The 21,793-nt window shown below is 38.5% G+C and overlaps 1 non-coding gene and 1 pseudogene across 1 annotated transcript; one reads left to right on the forward strand and one right to left on the reverse strand.

The window, feature by feature from the left end:
- The first annotated feature begins 522 nt into the window (after nt 1-522).
- Nucleotides 523-10,011, forward strand: LOC140789234 (uncharacterized; annotated as a pseudogene).
- Nucleotides 5,951-6,057, reverse strand: LOC140780808 (small nucleolar RNA R71). The gene has a single exon (XR_012107570.1). It is a non-coding gene; the product is annotated as a small nucleolar RNA R71 (small nucleolar RNA).
- Nucleotides 10,012-21,793: the final 11,782 nt, after the last annotated feature.

Here is a 21,793-nt window from a genome sequence, read left to right on the forward strand (position 1 = left end):
CTTACCAAAACTGCATTCTCCTTCTTAGGGATTAAGACAATGATGGACTTGTTAAGACCCTTATCCATGTTCCCTCTAATGAATAATTTCCTTACTTCAGTTGTGACCATTTTTTAGACTAGGCCATAGAGTGTGGAAAAATCTAGCACTCATTCCGTCTGGGCTCGGAGCCTTATTCAACCCAAGAGATTTTAGCATTGCTTAGCATTAGAAGGAATGGTGGGCGTACTTGTCCAAACTTCCTTACAGATTCTAGAAGCTTTACTAAACCTGTTAGGGCAAGAGCTAAAGATGAATGTCGGGCTGGTGGATTTGAACATATTCTTAAAGTGCTTGATGAAGGCATCTCAAATTCTGGATAGATCTTGAGTCCATTCCTTCTCTCCCACCTGGAGGCAAGAGATATTCTTCTTTCTCTTCTTAGCAATGGTCATGGAATCAATTTTTTTTATCCCCCCATGCAAACCAGCTTGCCTTAGCTCTCTAATGCTAGTATTGCTCCTCTTTGATCATGAGGTCATCATGGATGCTCCTAAGGATTTGCTCTATGATATAGTCAGCTTCAATCAGGTTCTAAGTGGACTGAAGGTGGGAGGTTTGTTCTTCCACTTGTTGAATTTGAACTCTAGGGCTCCCAACGTCCTTCTTGGCCCAAATTTTGATTTGGTTAGCAAGGTGATAAAGCTTTGGTGAGAGAGTTCAAGTACGCTTGCACATAGTGTCCCAGGTTTTGGTGCAAAAACTAGAGAAGGTGTCTTTAGAGAACCACCAATTCTCATTTTTGAACCTTCGCCTACTTGACTTGCATCAAGGAAGTGTGTCCAACAGCAAGGGATTGTGGTCACTAGAGATTGCTGGAAGGCAAAGAATATGGGCATTCGGGAAACTGTTACACCAGGAGGAGTTTACTAATCCTCTATCTAGGAGCTCCCTAATGAGCTTACAAGCACCTCTTTTGTTAGACCAGGTCTAAGCTAGCCCAGCAAAACAGAGGTCATTAAGGTTCGGGTGGTTGCCTCCTTTCTCCTGTGAGCAAGCAACTGGTTGAATTCTCCAATGAAGTAGCACAAGCTGTTCGTATTGGTAGTGAAAGTACTAATTTGGTTCTAGAGAGGAGAAGACGATGAGTGATATGGGTTACCATAAACCCCACATAAATGTTAGCTTCGAGAGGTAGTTCGATAATTGAACTTAGATTTGATGAAACTAGAGGAAGCTTCCACAACATCTATAAACAGATTACCATCCCATAGGAGCCACAAACCTCCAGAGAAAATACTCGGAGAAAATGATAAAGTTGTTTTGAAGAGGGAGGTCAACAACGATAACATGAGCCTTGTTCTTGGTGCACTTCGTCTTTGAGAGAAAGGCAAGGTTAGCACCCATGCTATGAAGGATTTTTTTCCTGGCTGTCGAGGTGCCTCCACACCCTCGCAGGTTCCAGGATAGCAGTTTCATGATTTGTCCTGTAGCACCTTAGGCCTTGCCACCATGGCCATATCATTTGTAGAATTAGATTTATTTTTACTAACCTTGAGAGGTGATTTTGGTGGTCTTAGATTGATGAACTCAGTGCCCTTTCTTTTCCCTAGTGAGGATAGGGCTGCCAGACAGTGTGAGCACTTGCTATCTGAACCGCAGCCAAAACTATGCCTGCGTTTGGGGGAGAGATATTGCAGGTAGCTCGATTACCATAGGGATTTGTGGCATCGCCTATAGGTTTTGGCACTAGAGGTCATGTTCACATGGAGCATAGTATCTTGCATGGCAGAAAAGTGGTGCCCTACCTCTGATTGGATGGGAGCATCTAGGCAGATAAGATCCACAGGCACGCTAATAAGAAAGGAAGGTTTCTAAACAGTGGTCTAGGGCTCATGTGTTGTCCTCCTATCGTGCACAAGCATCTTATCAACCTAAAATTTATCAATCCTTAGGGAATGTAACCCTAAAAGCTGGTTGGGTGGAGGGAGTTTTTGGGTTCTAGTCTTCATTTTCCCCTACACCTGTAAAGTGGCTCTAGTACGACATTGCTCGAGGGTCGACTCATCATCTCTAGCCAGTCCCATCAAGTTAATGTTCGTTAGATCTCTCTGTTGTTGCAGGTCTAGGCTATTAGAGGGAGAGTTCTGAGTACTCCACTAAGTTCGACCGGTGTTAGGCATATCTTCCTTCATCGCCACCTTTGGTCTTCAGCTCCAGTGAGGGTGAATTGGTCCCCAACTGAGTAAAATGGGTGTTAAATTCATAATTATAATATTTGTTATGCCCAAATTATTAAATGTTAATATTTTATTTTAACTATGATACGATCTCGCCTTTTTGGTGAAGGGTCGATCTCTTCCAATTCTTGATTTGGAATAGATCTGGCACGAACTTTGAAATAAGATCCCGAAATATTCCGCCGTCGGATCGATGTGAAATTTTGATATATTGTAGGCCCGGAAAAGAGATTTCCAACAAATCAAGTTTCAGGCGAATCGGAGTTGGCGATCTCGAGATATTGTTCGTTTAGTGGATGAACGTCAGGATGCTCTATTTTGGATCCGTGGATGGAGGCACGAGATCCTAGGTAATGATGGTTGGTGGAGGACCAGCGTTAATGTGGTGGCACCGGTGAAAAGTGATGGTGGAAGGGTTGTGGTTGATGGAAGGATTAGGGCAAGTTTGGGATAGATTGGACGAAGGGGGAGAAGAGGGCCACCCCTAAGGGACTAGGGTGATTAGCCGGACGAGGGAGGTTAGAAGCAGCGTCGCCAGGGATTGAGAGAACGGGAGCGAAGAAGACGAAGGAGGCAAGGCAAAACTCAATCTCAATAATCAATAATAATTTTGGTTGCCATACACACCCTTTTATAGGCTAACCAACAACTCAAATTAACCCTAAAACACAATTTTCGCCGACCGCGTTCGAACTCGCCCGACCTCGTTCGAACGCACCGAGTTCGCTCTTCTGGATTTGCGAACGCGATGCAGGCGTTCGAACGCACGATCGAACGTGCCTGTCGGTATTTGCGAACGCGATGCAGGTATTCACAGTGCGTTCGAACGCATAGTACATTCTCTTCACCACGTTCACAACCCCGTTCACAAACCGCGTTCGAACTCACTCCACCCGCGTTCGAACGCGACTTATAGAAAACTTATTTTAATAGAAATTAAACACCAAAACATGAAATAAAAACACTCCTAAAGTGAATCCATGCTCGAGACGACGTCGGTGAGGTCCGAATCATATCAAACTAATTAATGTATTTTAGTTATATATATACCTTTGATCAATGAAATCTCATTTAAGCACTAAAAATGATCAAATTTGGGCTCAAACTAGAATTAGACTTAGTCACTACTAACCAACTGAATCTACCTCTCATCTTTTAAGTCATGCTTAAGTCAAATCATAATCTACTAATCACTTTCTTCCTTATCTAAATCAGAATAAATCAAAATTCCTTTTTTTATCAAGCAACAGATTTTTAGCAATCAAATCTCTATCAAGTTGCATAATTTTAGCAAGAAATTTTCACCTAATGTAGCAGATTTTTATCTCCAATTTAGGCAAAATTTTAGCAATAATTGCAACAGTAAACAAATTTCAAATTCCTATTTGAGCAGCAATTCCTGCCAAACAAATTACCTACCTAATGCGGTAGATTTCTAACATATTTCATACAGATTTTCACCAGATTTCATGCACATATTTAGCTGATTTCAAACACAATCACAGTAGATTTTCAGCCGATTTGGAGCAGATTTTCATGCTCCAAGAAGTCTATAAATAGAGAGGTTGAGAGTTAGAGAAAAATATATTTTCTTGTGTATTTTATGTTAAGTTTTTCTTTTGAGGAGTTGTAGTTTAAAATTCAGCATTCAAATTTGCAATTGTTTCAATTCAATTAGCAACAATAGAGCACATTCGAAGAAGTTTCAATCTTTGTAAGTCAGCAAAGTTCATCTTCTGATCTTCTTTTAGCGTAATATCTTATTTTTAGATTTGGATTTTATTTTTGAAAGAACTATTTTGCAACTCTCTTGTGCTAAATCTCATATTTATTTTTATTCAAGTTGTGTTATTAACTACTAAAATGAATTTCTAATTTTCTTAAGGTTAAGGATGACGCTTGTTGAGAACATATTTCTTTTATTCTAAATCTCTTATGTGTTCTTAATTGCTAAATAGGTTCTTCTTTCTTCTACTTTACATTTGTTGTTTAGAATTTAGATATTAGTTGTTTTTCTTAAAAAGGATACATCTAATGATTTAAAAATTTTACTCCATATTTTCTAAAAATGAAGGAAGAACATAATTTTTATGAAAATTGAATTGTTCATTCAAAGATAATCTTCCGATCCACTAGTGATTGATTTCTTGGTGAATCGTAGAAAAAGAAGAGATTTATATTATCTAATAGAAATGTGTTATCTACAAGTGGATTCCAAGACCTTATTTCTCACAGTTAATTAAAAGAAATTTGCAAGAAGGTTTTTTTTCTCCATAATCTTCTAAACCCATTTGCCAACTAGGTTAAAATTATTTTTAAGATTTTCAAACATTTCAAGTTTTCAAACAAGTCCTCGTGGGATCGATACTTTGCTTGCCGATCTACTTCATAGATTCGTGCACTTGCGAGTGTTACTTAATTTGTCACAACAAGTTTGTGGCGCCGTTGCCGGGGACTTGTGTTGAAAACTGTTTTAAAAATTTTAAATTAATTTGTTTACTAGTTGTTTAAATTTTTTTTTTTTAAATTAGAATTTTTTTTTAAATTCGAATTTTGTTCTTGTTTTGAATTATTCTACAGAAACCAAAAAAAATGATAGAGGATTGTGCTTGAAGAAAAGAAAATTGCTTAAAAATTACTCCCAGCAGAGTAATTGCTAACCGGTGGACTCGATTGGAAGGTTTGAATTTTCTTAACCCTACCCACGAATCTCCTGTCAATGGGTTCTGAATTGATTCTGTGTAATTATTTGTGCATTCATATTTGCATAAAATATTTAGTAAGGGCACAAACCTCACCAAGATAAGGAGTGGATTTAATCACCACATCCTTGCCCACTTAAGTTAATCAACCCCTTTCATTTTAAAACCCAAGCCAAACTTCCAAGTAGACGTCGGCCAAAGGATTTCACATAGCTCATAGGAACCTCTCGGAAAGAGTTATATTTTGGTAAGCCCAGTGAGCACCTTTCAAATTACAATGTCTAGGTAAATTCTGTCAAAAAGGAGAGTCGTACTGAGGCGCCTAAGGGAACTAGTATTCTGAAGAGGCCAGCGCCCACCAGTATTCCTAGGAACTTACCTGGTTGTGTTTTGGTAGGCCTTAACTAGTAATCCTCTAGCTTACTCTAAAAGGGAGTAGGAGCTCTATAATTAGAAGAGAAGTGATTCTCTACAAGATTAGAATTAAAAAAGAAATTGCTTACTCTCATATTATACTTTAAAAACACAAACTATTGACTGTGATTTGCTTGATAAGATTTGTGCTTGTGAAGCCTTTTTAAAAACTTAGAAATTGGTTGGGTTCGAGATAGTTTAGGTCTGCTTGCTAGGGGAAAAATGACTGAAAACCATCAATCGGTTCATGATGATACCATAACATTACAAGAGTGATTTGCCCCTAATGGAACCCAACCTTCAAAATGTATTGTGTTATCTAACACTAATGCAACTCATTTTGAATTAAAACCTGCCATCCTTCAATTGCTTCCTACTTTTTATGGTAAGTAAAATGAGAATCCATACTCTCATGTTGATGAATTCTTGGATATTTATTCAACATTCAAATTTTAAAACTTTTCTAATGAATCTGTTAGGCTAAGTCTCTTTCCTTTTTCATTGAAAGACTAAGCAAGAGCTTGATTGAATCACTTAGAGCCTAACTCAATCACCACTTGGAGAGATTTGAATTATAAATTTGTGTCCAAATTTTATCCTATGCCTAGAACAAACCAATATAGATTGGCCATCTCCACTTTCAAGCAGAAAAAGGAAGAGAAATTTCATGAGTCATGGGAAAAGTTTAAGGATCTTCAAATTAAGTGCCCTCATCACAATTTTAAAAAATGGTGGTTAGTCCAGTATTTCTACAATGGTCTAACCGACACAAATTGTAATCTAGTTGAGTCCATGAGCGGTGGACCTCATTCATGGCTAAGAGCACACCTGAAGCTTGGGCTCTTTTTGAAAGAATAGCTAAAAATTTCCAACAATGGGATTTTAGTATTAAAAGTCGAGGGACGTCACAGTCTAAGAGAGGAATATATGAAGTTCAACCTGATGTGAGTATGAATGCACGACTGGATAGTTTGTTTAGGAAAGTTGATGCCCTTGTGTTAAGTCAAACTATGAAACCTATAAATCAGGTGCAATCTGAAGTTTGTAGTATTTGTGCCAGTCCCATGCACACTACAATCGTTTGCCCTTCCTTAGAGTATCAAGATGGGTTCAATGAACAAGTGAATTAGTCAACCCATTCCTAACCCAAATGGCTAATATGAGGTTAGCCAACCATCCACCTCAGGTGTGCACAATGAATAAGTTCAATCAGTCATTATCCTTAGGTCTTGAAAACTAGTCAACAATATAGTTGAAGTGCCAAATCATGAAAAATCTATCTCAGAGGGTGAAGAAATCTATGTCCCACAAAATAATCATGATAATTCATTTCGAACTATAACCTTTGACTCTAGCAAACCAAGTCAATCTCTACCTAAGTCTAGAAATTCATTTGAGCAGACTTTTATTCCCAAAGCACCATTTCCCCAAAGACTAACTCAGGCTAAAGTAGGAACAAACTTTAGTGAAATGATGAAATTGTTTAAGCAAGTTGAAATTAGCATTCCATTACTCGATGCCATCAAGCAAGTTCCTACTTATGCCAAATTTTTGAAGGACCTTTGCACTCAGAAAAGAAAATCAAAGGTGCAAAAGAAGGCATTTCTAGCTTAGCAGGTAAGCTCAATCATCCAAAACAACATTCCACCTAAGTTTAAAGATCTAGGTTGTCCTACTATTTCGTGTGTCATTGGCAATCATGTCATTGATAAAGCCCTTTTGGATTTAGGTGCTAGTGTTAACCTTTTGCCGTATTTAGTTTACAATCAATTAGGTCTTGGAGAGTTGAAGCCAACTCAAATTATACTGTCTTTGGCAGATCGTTATGTCAAGTATCCTCGCGGCATCATAGAGGATGTTTTGATTAAGGTGGGCAAGTTCATTTTTCCTGTGGATTTCATAATCCTTGATACTGAACCTGTCCAAAACCTGAGCAATCATATCCCTGTAATCTTAGGAAGGTCATTCCTAGCCACTGCGAATGCAGTCATTCACTATCAAAATGGGATTATGAAATTGTCTTTTGGTAATATGACTGTTGAATTAAATGTTTTTGATGTTAGGCATCAACCTCCTGAAACTGATGATGTTTTTGAGGTTGACATGATTGAAGGCCTATTAGAAAGCATAAATGAGCAGCCAAATGTTGAGGATCCTTTAGAAAAGTGTCTTTTACATTTTGATAGTGATTTTGATTGGGAAACTTCTTTTGAGGAGGTCAATGCATTGTTAGAATCTGCACCTCTTATGGATTTTAATAAATGGCAACCCAAGATTGAACTTCTTCCACTATCTTCACCCCCCAACTCCTCCGTCCATCATAGAACCTCCAAAGTTAGATCTTAAACCACTACCTGATACTCTGAAATATGTGTTTTTAGGCTCTTCCGAAACTCTTCCTGTTATTATAGCATCTGATTTGTGTAAAAAATAGGAGGAATAACTTGTGAGTGTCTTAAAAGAATATAAGGAAGCTATAGGATGGACCATAGCTGATATCAAGGGAATTAGTCCTGCTGTGGTTATGCATCGAATCTATTTAGAGGAAAATGCAAAAAAATCTCGTGAACTGCAACGGAGGTTAAATTTTATGATAAAGGATATTGTTAGAGCTAAAGTGCTAAAATTATTAGATGCGAGTATTATCTACCCAATTTCGGATAGTGCATGGGTGAGTCCAATTCATGTTGTGCCTAAGAAGTCTGGCATTACAGTAGTGCAGAATAAAAATGATGAGTTAGTACCCACTCGTGTTCAAACAGGGTGGCGTGTTGCATTGACTATCGAAAACTTAATCTTGTAACTAGGAAAGATCATTTTCCCCTTTCTTTCATAAAGGATATTGTTAGAGCTAAAGTGCTAAAATGATTAGATGCGAGTATTATCTACCCAATTTCGGATAGTGCATGGGTGAGTCCAATTCATGTTGTGCCTAAGAAGTCTGGCATTACAATAGTGCAGAATAAAAATGATGAGTTAGTACCCACTCGTGTTCAAACAGGGTGGCGTGTTGCATTGACTATCGAAAACTTAATCTTGTAACTAGGAAAGATCATTTTCCCCTTTCTTTCATTGATCGGATGCTTGAAATGTTAGCCGGACATGCTTATTATTGTTTTTTAGATGGTTTCTGGCTATAACCAAATCCCTATAGCACCTGAGGATCAAGAGAAGACCACTTTTACTTGCCCTTTTGGAACATTTGCCTATCGTCGCATGCCTTTTGGGTTATGCAATGCTCCTGGTATCTTTCAAAGGTGCATGATTAGCATTTTCTCATATATGGTAGAACGATTCTTTGAAGTTTTTATGGATGACTTTTTTGTCTTTGGATCATCATTTGATAAATGCTTGTACCACTTGTCTCTAGTCTTAGAAAGGTGCAAAGAGAAAAGCCTACTGCTTAATTGGGAAAAATGTCACTTTACGGTGAAGAAAGGAATTGTTCTAGGACATATTATTTCTAAAGATGAGATCGAAGTTGATAAGGCTAAAGTTGACTTAATTTCTAACCTTCCATCACCTCGAACTGTGAAGGAAATCCAATCATTTTTGGGTCATTCGGGTTTTTACTGACGATTTATTAAGGATTTAGTAAGATATCATGACCTTTATGTAATTTAATGGCTAAGGATTCTCAATTTGTCTTTAATGAAGAATGTCTTAAGGCTTTTCAACGGTTAAAAACTGAATTAACTTCTGCTCCTATCATTCAACTACCAAATTGGGACGAGCCTTTTGAGATTATGTGCGATGCATCTGACTATGCAATTGGAGTGGTTTTAGGACAACGGGTTAATAGGTTACCACATGTGATCTATTATGCTAGTAAAACCCTAAATGATGAACAACTAAATTATTCCACTACTGAGAAAGAGTTGCTAGTAGTTGTGTTTGCTTTAGACAAATTTAGATCCTACCTCTTAGGGTCTAAAGTCATCATCTATTCTGATCATGCAGCACTTAAGTACCTTCTCTCTGAAAAGGATGCTAAAGCCCGTTTAATTCGTTGGATTCTGTTGCTACAAGAATTTGATCTTGAAATTAGGGACAAGAAAGGTTCTGAAAATGTTGTCGCAGATTACTTATCTAGGCTTATCCTAGAATCATCTTATGAATCCAAACCAATATCTGAATCTTTGCTTGATGAGCAGCTAATGAGTGCTTCTCAGCTACCATGGTACGTTGATATTGTCAACTATCTTGCTACTGGTCAAATTCCTCCACATTAGACCAAGCAAGATAAGTCCAAATTTTTAGCGGAGGTCAAGTTATTTTTCTAGGATGACCCATACTTATTTAAGTATTGCCCAGATCAAATCATTAGGAGATGTGTGTCTGATGATGATTTTTATAAAATCATTTCTTTTTGTCATAATCAAGCCTGTGGAGGTCATTTTAGCTCTAAAAAGATTGCTGCAAAAAATTTGCAATGTGGGTTTTATTGGTCCTCCATCTTTCGTGATGTTCATGATATTGCAAAGTTTGTGAGAGATGTCAAAGACCAGGGAGTATTTCAAAGAGGAACATGGTCCTTAAGGCTTAGTGATGCATTGTGGGCATATCGGACTGCATTTAAAACTCTTATTGGGATGTCCCCTTATAGAATTGTGTTTGGTAAGGCTTTGTCACCTTCTTGTAGAGTTAGAACATTGAGCTTAGAGCTTATTGGGTGATTAAGCAACTCAATTTTAATCTTAATAAGGCATGTGCTCATAGGAAATTACAATTGAATGAGCTAGAGGAAATTAGAAATGATGCTTATGACTATGCTAAAAGCTATAAGGATAAAATGAAACAATATCATGATAAACACATTTTGAGAAAATTATTTAGTCTTAGTCAAAAAGTCCTACTTTATAATTCGCGTTTACATCTTTTTCCTGGGAAATTGAGAAGTAAGTGGACAGGCCCTTTTACTATATGCACTGTCTATCCTTATGTAGCTATCGAGATTGAAAACCCTAAAAATGGTGAGGTATTTAAGGTGAATGGTCAAAAGCTTAAACCATTTTTAGAATTGCGCAATCGAGAAGTGGACGAAACACTTCTAGAAGATCCTAATTATCAAGGCTGATCTCTATATCTGCTAGAGATTGTTTTTGTACATTGTTATTTGACTTTTTATTATTATATGTATAACATTTGACAAGTGGAAGCTTGTAGTATAAATTATCCTTCTCAGGTAAATTCTACCATTTTTTATGCTTTATTTTCTTACATTGAGGGCAATGTAGAATTTAGATTGGGGGGTCAATTTTTATATTTTTTTAAGGTCTTTTCTTTTCAGTTACTTGTAGTTATGTTTTGTTTTTCGATATTTTTCTATGTGTTTTTGCTCCTTAGAATATGTAGTGGTATTTAGCAGAGTCAATTTGGTTAGAAAACGAGGATCAAACACAAAGTGATGTTTTAATTAAGTGAAGCATAAATCCTATTTTTTCATTCTATTTTTATACACTAATTTAAAAAAAACTAATAGGACATGTGTTTTAGTGATGCAATCCTCAGAATGTAGTCTTGTCATCATTATATTTTTGAAATAAATACGAGGATCAGTATAAAATATCTGGTATTCTTAGTAATTCTCAATCTATCATCATAGAGTTTCATGCTAATTATTCAGGAGAAATTTTCAGATCAGATGTAGGTTGAATGTATAATATGCTACTGATAAATATATCAAGTTGATTGAAATGTAAAAAGGTATAATTGATATTAGAGCAATAGTCTCTCTACTGAGTAACCAGGCCTTCGCGTAACCACTCGGGAAGTGTTCGCATCAAAAGGCAAAGTTACCATCTCTAATTCATGGTTGATAGTTGTATACTGCCTTTTTGGTTCGAGCTGTGATGCCCGAGGGGTGCCTCATCACCTAGTGGCTAAATCCACTAGCAGAATCCTCGCTACAAGGACCATCTAGAAAGCAAGATAACACTAGCATTACTCAACCATAAAATTCTAAGCTAAGTTAATAAGAAAATTAAGATCGTAATAAAGCATATTATACATATATACCCTAGTGTTCTAGTGTGATTCAGATCTAGATCTATCTCCTTGTGTTTAATTGCAGCATGCTTTTCTATTATAATTTTGGGAGAATGGATAGTTTTAATAAGGTTAGAATGTATATTAATGCTAAATGAGAAGATAATTGGATACATTGCCTACATTTTTGAGATTGATTGACTTTAGCTATGTCCGCTTTGTCAAAATTTACTAGTATTTACTAGTGTATATTCTTAGTATGAGGTCTTGAAGGTAATTGCAAATTTGAGATTTCCTGATCTGAGTGGATATAATTGTCAGTATTCCTGGGTTGATTTTGCTAAATATTTCTACATAATCAATAAGGAGCAAAATTTTAGGTGATTTTATTATTTTCTTTTCAAGATTTTTTTAATTATTTGAGTCTTGTATTTTCTTTCTTTTATTTTGTTTAATTGACTTGATGAATTTTGTGAGTAAATTCACTACAAACCCTCACAAGATACAACTCGTCCATTAGTGGAAGCTAGGGGTTTAAAGGGTTGTTGCATATGCTAAATGCAATCGCGATGCTTGAGAAAGTGAGTTAGAATTTTATTTTATTTATATTTTTTTTCTTTTTTTTTCTTTCCGAATTCTTCATTCTTCCGTTTTGCTCGAGGACTCGCAAAAATCTTGGTTTGGGGTTATTTGTTAAATTCATAATTATAATATTTGTTATGCCCAAATTATTATATGTTAATATTTTATTTTAACTAATTAATGTATTTTACTTATATGTAGACCTTTGATCAATGGAATCTCATTTAATCACTAAAAATAATCAAATTTGGGCTCAAACCAGAATTAGGCTTAGTCACTACTAACCAACTGAATCTACCTCTCATCTTTCAAGTCATGCTTAAGTCAAACCATGATCTACTAATCACTTTCTTTCTTATCTAAATCAGAATGAGTCAAAATTTCTTTTTTCTTATCAAGTAATAAATTTTCAGCAATCAAATCTCTATCAAGTTGCAGAATTTTAGGAAGAAATTTTCACCTAATGCAGCAGATTTTTATCTCCAATTCAGGCAAAATTTTAGCAATAACTGCAGCAGTAAACAAATTTCAAATTCCTATTTGAGCAGCAATTCTAGCCAAGCAAATTACCTATCTAATGCGACAGATTTCTAACGTATTTCATACAGATTTTTACCAAATTTTATGCACATATTTAGCTGATTTCAAACACAATCACAGCAAATTTTCAGCCGATTTGGAGCAGATTTTCATGCTCCAAGAAATCTATAAATAGAGAGGTTGAGAGCTAGAGAAAAATATCTTTTCTTGTGTATTTTATGTTAAGTTTTTCTTTTGAGGAGTTGTAGTTTAAAATTCAGCATTCAAATTTGCAATTGTTTCATTTCAATTAGCAACAATAGAGCACATTCGAAGAAGTTTCAATCTTTGTAAGTCAACAAAGTTCATATTCTAATCTTATTTTAGCGTAATCTCTTATTTTTAGATTTGGATTTTATTTTTAAAAGAAGTATTTTGCAACTCTCTAATGCTAAATCTCATATTTATTTTTATTCAAGTTGTGTTATTAACTACTAAAATGAATTTCTAATTTTCTTAAGGTTAAGGATGACGCTTGTTGAGAACATATTTCTTTTATTCTAAATCTCTTATGTGTTCTTAATTGCTAAATAGGTTCTTCTTTCTTCTACTTTAAATTTGTTGTTTAGAATTTAGATATTAGTTGTTTTTCTTAAAAAGGATACATCTAATGATTTAAAATTTTACTCCATATTTTCTAAAAATAAAGGAAGAACGTAATTTTTATGAAAATTGAATTGTTCATTCAAAGATAATCTTCCGATCCACTAGTGATTGATTTCTTGGTGAATCGTAGAAAAAGAAGAGATTTATATTATCTAATAGAAATGTGTTATCTATAAGTGGATTCCAAGACCTTATTTCTCACACTTAATTAAAAAAAATTTGCAAGAAGGTTTTTTTTTCTCCATAATCTTCTAAACCCATTTGCCAACTAGGTTAAAATTATTTTTAAGATTTTCAAACATTTCAAGTTTTCAAACAAGTCCTCGTGGGATCGATATTTTGCTTGCCGATCTACTTCATAGATTCGTGCACTTACGAGTGTTACTTAATTTATCACAACAGTGGGATTTGAGCATATCGAGTAGCTTGTCCCAAGGACCGGAGGGATAGTCTTGCTCCATCGGAATTCTAGTTCGCCTCAATGTAAACACTTGTGCATTTCATAGCCAATGTGGCCACAGAAGTTACAATAGTGCGAGAGGCATTCATACTTCACTTGTATCTCTGTCAGCACTCCGTTGAGGACGGTGATCAATAATGTCCCCACAAGAGGTTCGAAAACATCAACCTTCACATGAACATGAATGAATTTGGATAATTTATCCTCCTCCAATGGAATAGTAGTGACTAGAGCTCCAACTCTAGCCACCAGCTTTCTAGCCATTAAGGTTGGCAAGTACTTCAGCGAGAGGCCATGTAGTTGCAAGGGAACTACACATGATCAAAGTTCTAGCTTTCGATTAGCAAATTAGGTGGAAGGCATTGAGGATAAAAAGGTCACGACAGAATGACTAAGGAGAGCCCGTCACATGCGTCACTTATCATTTTCATTCTCAAAGGACTGAAGGAACATGTTGCGACCTACCTCAATAAAAAATCAATTTTTCATTAGTGACATAACTAATAGAGATTATGATAGTTCATAGCGTCTTTGTGTCACATTTTTTCCTTCCTTCAAAGGTAATAAGTGATATTGGGTAATAAATCAGGAGGTCATATGTAATTTAGGCTTAAACTAATAAAAGGATGGGCAATAATAAACATATGATGTAGGGTACAAAATAAAATCCCTAAAGCTACAAAGCTATTATGGAAAATATGGCTGAAAAATATGGCTATCATAAACTGTTTGAGTCCATATACTAGTTCTTTTCTATCTCAAACATTCGACAAAATGAATTGTATGTAGAACTTAGCAAATTGGACTCTCTTGTTGGTTGTCAGCTTCTTCTCTTTTTCAGCTGTGTTTGACAGATATTTTTTATTATCTTCAATGCCCTTCCAGTTATGGTTTTAGCTGCCAACATCAATAATAGCAGTGTATATTAATTTGGGTTATTACTAGTTATATTTAGCTGAAAAAAGCAGATGTTGCTGGTCACGGAGGTTAGCAAGTCTGCTAACTGAATTATGATCACAGTGTTAGTTTCCACCTGTACATTATTATAGTAACAATTGCTTGTAGTGTTTGTAGAATAACTTCTATACTAATTTACTTATGTTTTCTTTTAAAATTTGCATTCCAGAGCTTATACCAATTTAGGTTATTATAGCATTTGATTGTAAATCAGTAGAATTATTACACTTGATGTAACATACGAAGTAAAGTTTTTTCAGCTAGTGACTAAAATACCCTTTAATAGATGGATGAGAAGAGGAGAGAGAAAAAATTATTAAAATGATACTTGATTGAAGTGATGTATTTTCAAAGATAAAATAATAATTAGTAATATAAAAATATTGGATAGATAAGAAAATGAGAGAGAAGTAAGTACTAGTAAAGTAGTGTTGAAATAAGCTATTGTTAGTTACTATAAGGTGACATATTGAAATAAGCTTATGCATGTTCTAACTGCGAACGAAGCTAATTCTTTAAGTCTTAATGAAAAGAGTTACTAGACTCCTATAAACTTGCTTGTGTGTATAATTGGCCAACAGAAAGTCTGATTCCAGATAGACACATCCTTGGCTTGTTGCCTCTTTTTTCTTCTTGGTAGAAAAGGCAATAGTATTACCTCAAAGAAGAACGCAAAAATACATTAGGTATCGAGAGGATACCCTTAGTATCCCTATACAAAATTCTATGCAAAGAACTAGGGGCAAAATCAACCCAAAAAGATAAAAAATCATGACCTCTGCCTTGGAGCTACTAACTAGCTTGTAGCCTGATTATCCCTTCTAAAGCAGTGAAGGATGGTTACATGCTGAAAGTCAAGTAAAAATTGATTAATATCGAGGAGAATGTGTCTGATTCACTAAGGTCCCTGGATTGAAGATGTAGGACATTGGCAAGAGACTCAGAATCGACCTTGATTAAAATTTTCTAAAAGTCAAGCTCTTTGGCTTTGATGAGACTGAGCTTAACTACAGAAGCCTCCACCTAAAATAGATCTGAGGCAAGGATGCTAGTAGTAGCCAGGAAAAGTGGGCAGCCTACCCTATCCCTAGCAATAAATCTAGCACCCGCCTTTAGACCACGATAAGAGAAGGACCCATCGGCATTTACCTTAATCAACTCTCCCTTTGGCAGTCTCCAATGAGCTGCCCGCCTAGCTGGTTTTGGTATATTATGGCTCCTTCTCAGCAACTGCCAGAGCCATTGTCCTATGCAGGACTTGGTTAACCCTGGTATTTCTTTGTTGAAAGATGGCGTTATTGCATGTCGTCCAAATTTGCCATAAAACTTGACCAATAATGCACGTGGTGAGGGTAGCAACATCTTTATCATCATATGGGCCCTCTTTTGTTCAGTCTCCATTGGCCGACATAGTTTGGTACTTGAACCTGAAATCAAGATATAACTTGATGGCCTTCCAAAGCTCCTTGGCCAGGGACATGAGAAGAGAGGTGGCTTACTAATTAGCCTCCATCCTACACATGGGGCAAGCATCTGAAGTTGCCAAGGAAAAGCAGTGTAATCAATCATTAGTAGGAAGTCGATTCCAAATAGCTTGCCAAAGGAAAATTTTAATTTTTAGAGCAATAGGCAATCTCCACAATAATGGCTATCCGACCTAGGTACTAGTCCGCTCAAGGGAAAGCTCCGCGAGGAAGCTAGAGATGGAAGCCATGGTTGGCTTCCCAATCGAGTTAGGGGACCACACCCAAGGATCATTATGAGGCAAAAGAAACACGAGGCGAGCACACATAATATCTCCCAAGATCGGACTAAACCATGACCCAACCCGATGCAAGTTCCAAAATTAATTGGAGATGAACCAACTCAGCTTACAGCGCTAGCAGAGCAGACACCTTAATGAAGGTGGGGAACCTAGCTATTATAAGAATAGGGCGAAACTAAGGGTCAAAAAACACACTAGTCGAGCAACCATTGCCCACGGACTTACACAGAGCATTACGTAGAACTACTAGAGAATCAAATAGGTGCTTAAAGATGATCGACTTCCTAGCCCTACACCTCAAAAGCTGCCAAGCATCCCCTCTCCCATACTTGGCCTACATAGCTGCACCCACACCTTATTGAAATTGTCAATTAACTCCATGGTTGTATGCCCAATAAGGCTAATACAAGCATCTCATAGGTTGCAAATTCCCATCCCCCCATAAGCATTAGGTAGATGACAGGCAACCCAATTGATCAAGTGCGCCCCATTCGACTTATCCTATTTGCCCCCACAAAATCCCTTGGGCAATCTAACCAACCTTGTTTAAAGTTAATAATGGGACGATAGTACAATCTAGGCTATAGGTTGGGACCGCAAGGATAGTGGACTTAATAAGGGTAGCTCGCCCGACCTGGGACAAGGTGGCCATTGCCACCCATCGAGCTTATGCTTGACATGACCCACAACAAGTGGCAAGACTTGGGCTTGGATACTCCCTTAGAAGTTTTGCTAGCAGGTGAAGAGTAGAGTGTGGTTAGTATTATACGCTAGATGCGTTATGTTATATGATGTATCAGTTAACATATTAGAGTGTGTTTTTATCTGTTTTATATTTTAGCATGTGACTTTGTACTTGTTGAATTATGTATATCCCACCGTTGTGTATATGTAATAGTGAAATATTCTTGATGATGTGTTGTGGCCTATGTGAGGCTCTATTAGGGTTATCTGTATATTGTTGACAGTCAGACTTAAGTTATTCTTAGTTTAGAAATTCTAGATAAAATTATGATGTTGATACAGGTTTATTTGATTGTCAGCAACTAACCAAATTGTCAGATGTCTGTCACATGCCGTGTGGGCTCGTGCTATGCACGTATTTAGAGTTTGGGTGTTATAATGCTAATCTCCATTTAAAGCTAATTCCCTATGAAAAGCAATTAGTAATAGCACTCTCAAGTCACAGCCTAATTTATTAAAATTGATTGATAACAATTATTATAATTACCCAGCCATCTTTAAAGAATAATAAATAATTAGAGTTTAAACATGACTAATTAAATAAAAAGATAAAAAAAAAAGAATATATTAGATAACAATTAACTCACTTGGGTCTGCCCAAGGCCCAAGTAACTGGTTGGGCTGCAACAAACACAAAACCACAATATAAACCCATCAACATTGGGCCCAAGGCCCAAACTTAACAAAGAAAACTATTTGGACTGGGTCATAGCCCAACCCACCGGCCCAAACCCCAAATAACTTAGGTTAGGCTGCCTAACCCACAATCCACATGGTCTGGACCGCAGCCCAACCCCCAAACAACATGGGCTCCGCCGCAGTCCAACCTAGCCCACCACATGCTAGGTTGGCTGACAGCTCAACCCAGCCAATGACTTGGGTTGGGTTGTAGCCCAACCCACCAGCAACATGCGTTGGGCCGCAAGCCAACCCATCCCCACCTTGGGTTGGGCTGCACCCAACCCAAGCTCTATAAGGGCTGGGTCTCACAACCCACCCGTAAGCAACCTAAGGATGAGCTCGGCCTAGCCAACACTCATCCCCTCCCTCCTTAATCAAACCTTGCCAAGGAGGCTGCCAGCAGCCAGGCCAACACATTATCGACACCCCACTGATCGAGGAAGGCACCCATAATGCCTACTGGCCGGCAAAGGGGCCAACGGCCACCCACAACCCACTAAATCACCTAACGGTGGGATGAGGGAGCTGTCGATGGTACCGACCACTAGTAGTCCCAACTGATCCCACCAAAACCTTCCCCTCAACAAGCCAAAGCTAGACAAGGGGAAACCTACCTGCTATGGGCGATCGACGGTGAGAATCATCCTCCTAAGGCCACGATAAAGACAAGGGGTCGCCTGGTAGCTCCAACCACCGGGGTCCAAATGTTTGGGCCCATAATAACTCATCGCGAACATGAAGCTAACCCGCTGGTCAAAAATCCACCCGAAACTCGATAAGGAGAGGCTACCACATGTAGCCTCCACTAGAGGCAAGAATGGCCCATTAAGGGCACCACCGAAAAGAAGAAGACGAGAGGAAACTCAACAGACCGGTGCAGCAAAGCATGAGGCTGCCGGCCAAATTTCTAACAAAACTAAGAGAAAGAAGATAGTGGCAAAAAATCCAAATTAAATAACGAATTTTAATTCAAACTTACCTAGAGAATGAAGTTGCTCCAGTGCTTTGATCCAGGAGGTCAGTAGGTTCGGCGGTGCTCCGATGCGGTGGAAAGAAGAAAATGGAAAAATGGGCTACAAGCGAGGAGGAAGAAAGAAAAAAAAAAAGAAAGGAAGGAAAAAAAAAGAAAGGAAGGAGAAAAGAGAGAAGAAAAGAGGGAGGGAAGGAAAGAGAAATGGGGCACACGTGCCTCGCACGAGCGGGCCCTTTAGATTAACACACATGTTGGTCACGTGTGCGCTTAAAATTTTCTTTTTCCTTTTTTCTTTTTTTTTAACGATGTTACACAAGGTGACTAACCTTTTATAGAAATGGTGGCATGCATGACTAGCGAGTGTAAGGTGACAGTAGTCGCTCAGGCCTCCTCCCACCGGCACATGAGAATACCCCCAGATAAGCCACGACTCTCAATCGCTTTTATCTTCAACTATCTCCCCAGCTTGCGCACAAATAAACAAGCCTAAGTAGCATATATTCTAGTTTCTAACAAAATAAACAAAACGGTATATGGATTCTACATAACTCTCTACATCTAATCAAAGAGTTCTTCGCCAGCCCCTAATAATTCCAAACCACAATGTACTTGTTTAACAATTGAGGGTTGGCGGTTTCTCCGCTATAATTTCCTTAGAACCATGTCTAGCTTTCGAGTAAGACTTTGGTCCTTTCTTCTTCGCTTTCTTTCGGATAACCCTGCGAATGGCCGCACCGATTAAGGCAGCACTACCCATGCCCGGGTTAGTGCCTTCCTTCTCAATTGCCACCTCATCCCATTCGTCACCAAAGAATACAGAAGGGTTATCGTTGATGGTAATATATTTCAAGAGTCTTGTCTCGACAAGTGCCTTCATTACCTTTTCTGGTAGCAAGACATAATCATTAGTGGTAGGCCCAGGTTATTGCTGAAGATCCATAAGACTGGGCCAGGGCACAGGAGCAAAAGTGGAGCCATCATCAGGGCCCTGGACCTTAGGCTACTCCACCTAAGGTAGGGAATTCATCCTCAAGGACTAGTAAGGGCAAATTTGCAATTAGTCTAGATAGAGAGGTTAAAGCAACCAACTCGGAGCTTGGAAGACAAAGGCCCTAATGGATCGCCACGCGGCTTGGACCATTAATGGCCATCCCATCCACCACACCATCCAGTAGGGTAGCGTTGCTCAAGGTGAGGTTTCCAAGCTCACTTGACGCCCCATGTGCCTCTTTACCCAAGGCATTGCTCGCATGAGTGGTAGGGACTGACCCATCCCAAGTTCCTAGGTCCTTGTTAGTTAGGCATTCCCTAGAGACCAAGCAAGACAACGACGCGTTAGCCTACCAGAAGCCCTCGAGCATGTGGGCTCAAGATCAATCACATGAGTCTAGCTCACAGGTCTCGCATGTGGACCCTCGAAAGTCTAAGGGAGGCAACTAGCACAGAGCGGCCTCCTCGACCATAGCTAGTGATGCCGCTGATACGATTCGGACTTCACCGATGATGTCTCGAGCATAGATACACTTTAGGGGTGTCTTTTATTCTTGTTTTAGTGTTTATTTTATAGAAAAATAAATTTTATGTATGTCGCATTCGAACACACTTGTGAACGCCTGCATCAGGTTCGCAAAAACAGAGAACGCGAAGTATGCGTTCGAACACAATCGGGCGCGTTCGAACGCGGATGGAGTGCGTTCGAATGCGCTTGTGAACGCTTGCATCAGGTTCACAAATACAGAGAACATAAAATGTGCATTCGAACGCGATCGGGCACGTTCGAATGTGATCGGCGAAAATCTACTATTTTAAGGTTAATAATTGCCATTTTTGAATTGTTTGGGTTAGCCTCTAAAGGTGTGGATAGCAACCATGGAATGATTATTGAATAAATTAAGTTTTGCCCTAGCCTCCTTCGTCTTCCAAGGAATTGTGATGCCGCCTCTAGCCACACTCAACCGGCCAATCACCCTAGTCCCTTAGGGGCGGCCCACTCCTCCCCCTTCTTCCAATCTATCTATCACTTTGCCCTAACCTTTCATCATCCATAACCTTTCAACCTGGACTTACTCACTAGTGTCACCCCATTATCGTCGGTCCACCATCCTCCACCATCACCAAGGATCTCGTACCTCCATCCACGAATCCAAAGATGGACTCATTGACGTTCGTCTACTAATCGGACGATATCTTGAGATCCCATCATCTGATTTGCCTGAAACTAAATTTATTGGAAAGCTCTTTTCAAGGGCTACAACATATCACAATTCACGTTGATCCGACGACTGCATCTTTCGGGATCTATTTTCAAAGTTCTGTGTCAGATCCTGTCCAAATCTAAAAATCGGGATAAATCGAACCTTTGCCTAAAGGGGAGAGCGTATCAGCCACCACCACAGCCTAAGTTGGCCTTGCCCCTGTCACCTCGACGGTTGTCATGAGACACCCGTAACCAAGGCCAATATAGCAACTCATCGGCCTATGCCACCTCATTGGTATCCAAGTTAAAGCTGATATCGATGGCTTTCATCCCACTGGGGCTAGTGACCATTGTTATCTCCTCCGGTGCTTTACGCTTAGGTGAGTAAAGACAGTTTGAAACACCACGGGCTATCCTACCACAGGCAAAACAAAATTTCAATAGATCTTTGCACCTACATTTAACATTAAGCTCTCTATATTCTACCCCCATTGGAATGGCTTGCCTTAGAGGCTTCGACAGGTCAAGGTCAATACACATCCTGACATACCGATTGCGAGCTCTAGACATCGTGGTGTCATCGATTCTTAGCGGCTTGCCGAACTTAGCGGCAATATTGGTTAGGATCTCGATCCTCCAATATCCCGCCGATAAATCCACAAACCTCACCCTTATTAGGGCCGATTTGATGACTTCCTATTCCACTTGAAAATCCAACTTCCAAGGAATTAGGTTTAGCACCTGAGCCCTTATGGACCAAGGTCCTTTAGTTAGAACCCAATCATGTCATCCTCCTATGCAAGCCCCGATTGCATGTCGAATGCAAGGAAAGGGGTCGAGACCGATCAAATTTTAGCTCAAATGTTCCTTAAAATGCTAATGGGGACAGGCTTACCTAGGAACTTACCATAGAGCCTGTATTTTCA

The sequence above is a fragment of the Typha latifolia genome, chromosome 1 (assembly GCF_019914945.1).
Source record: "Typha latifolia isolate L0001 chromosome 1, TyphaL0001v2, whole genome shotgun sequence".
NCBI lineage: Eukaryota > Viridiplantae > Streptophyta > Magnoliopsida > Poales > Typhaceae > Typha > Typha latifolia.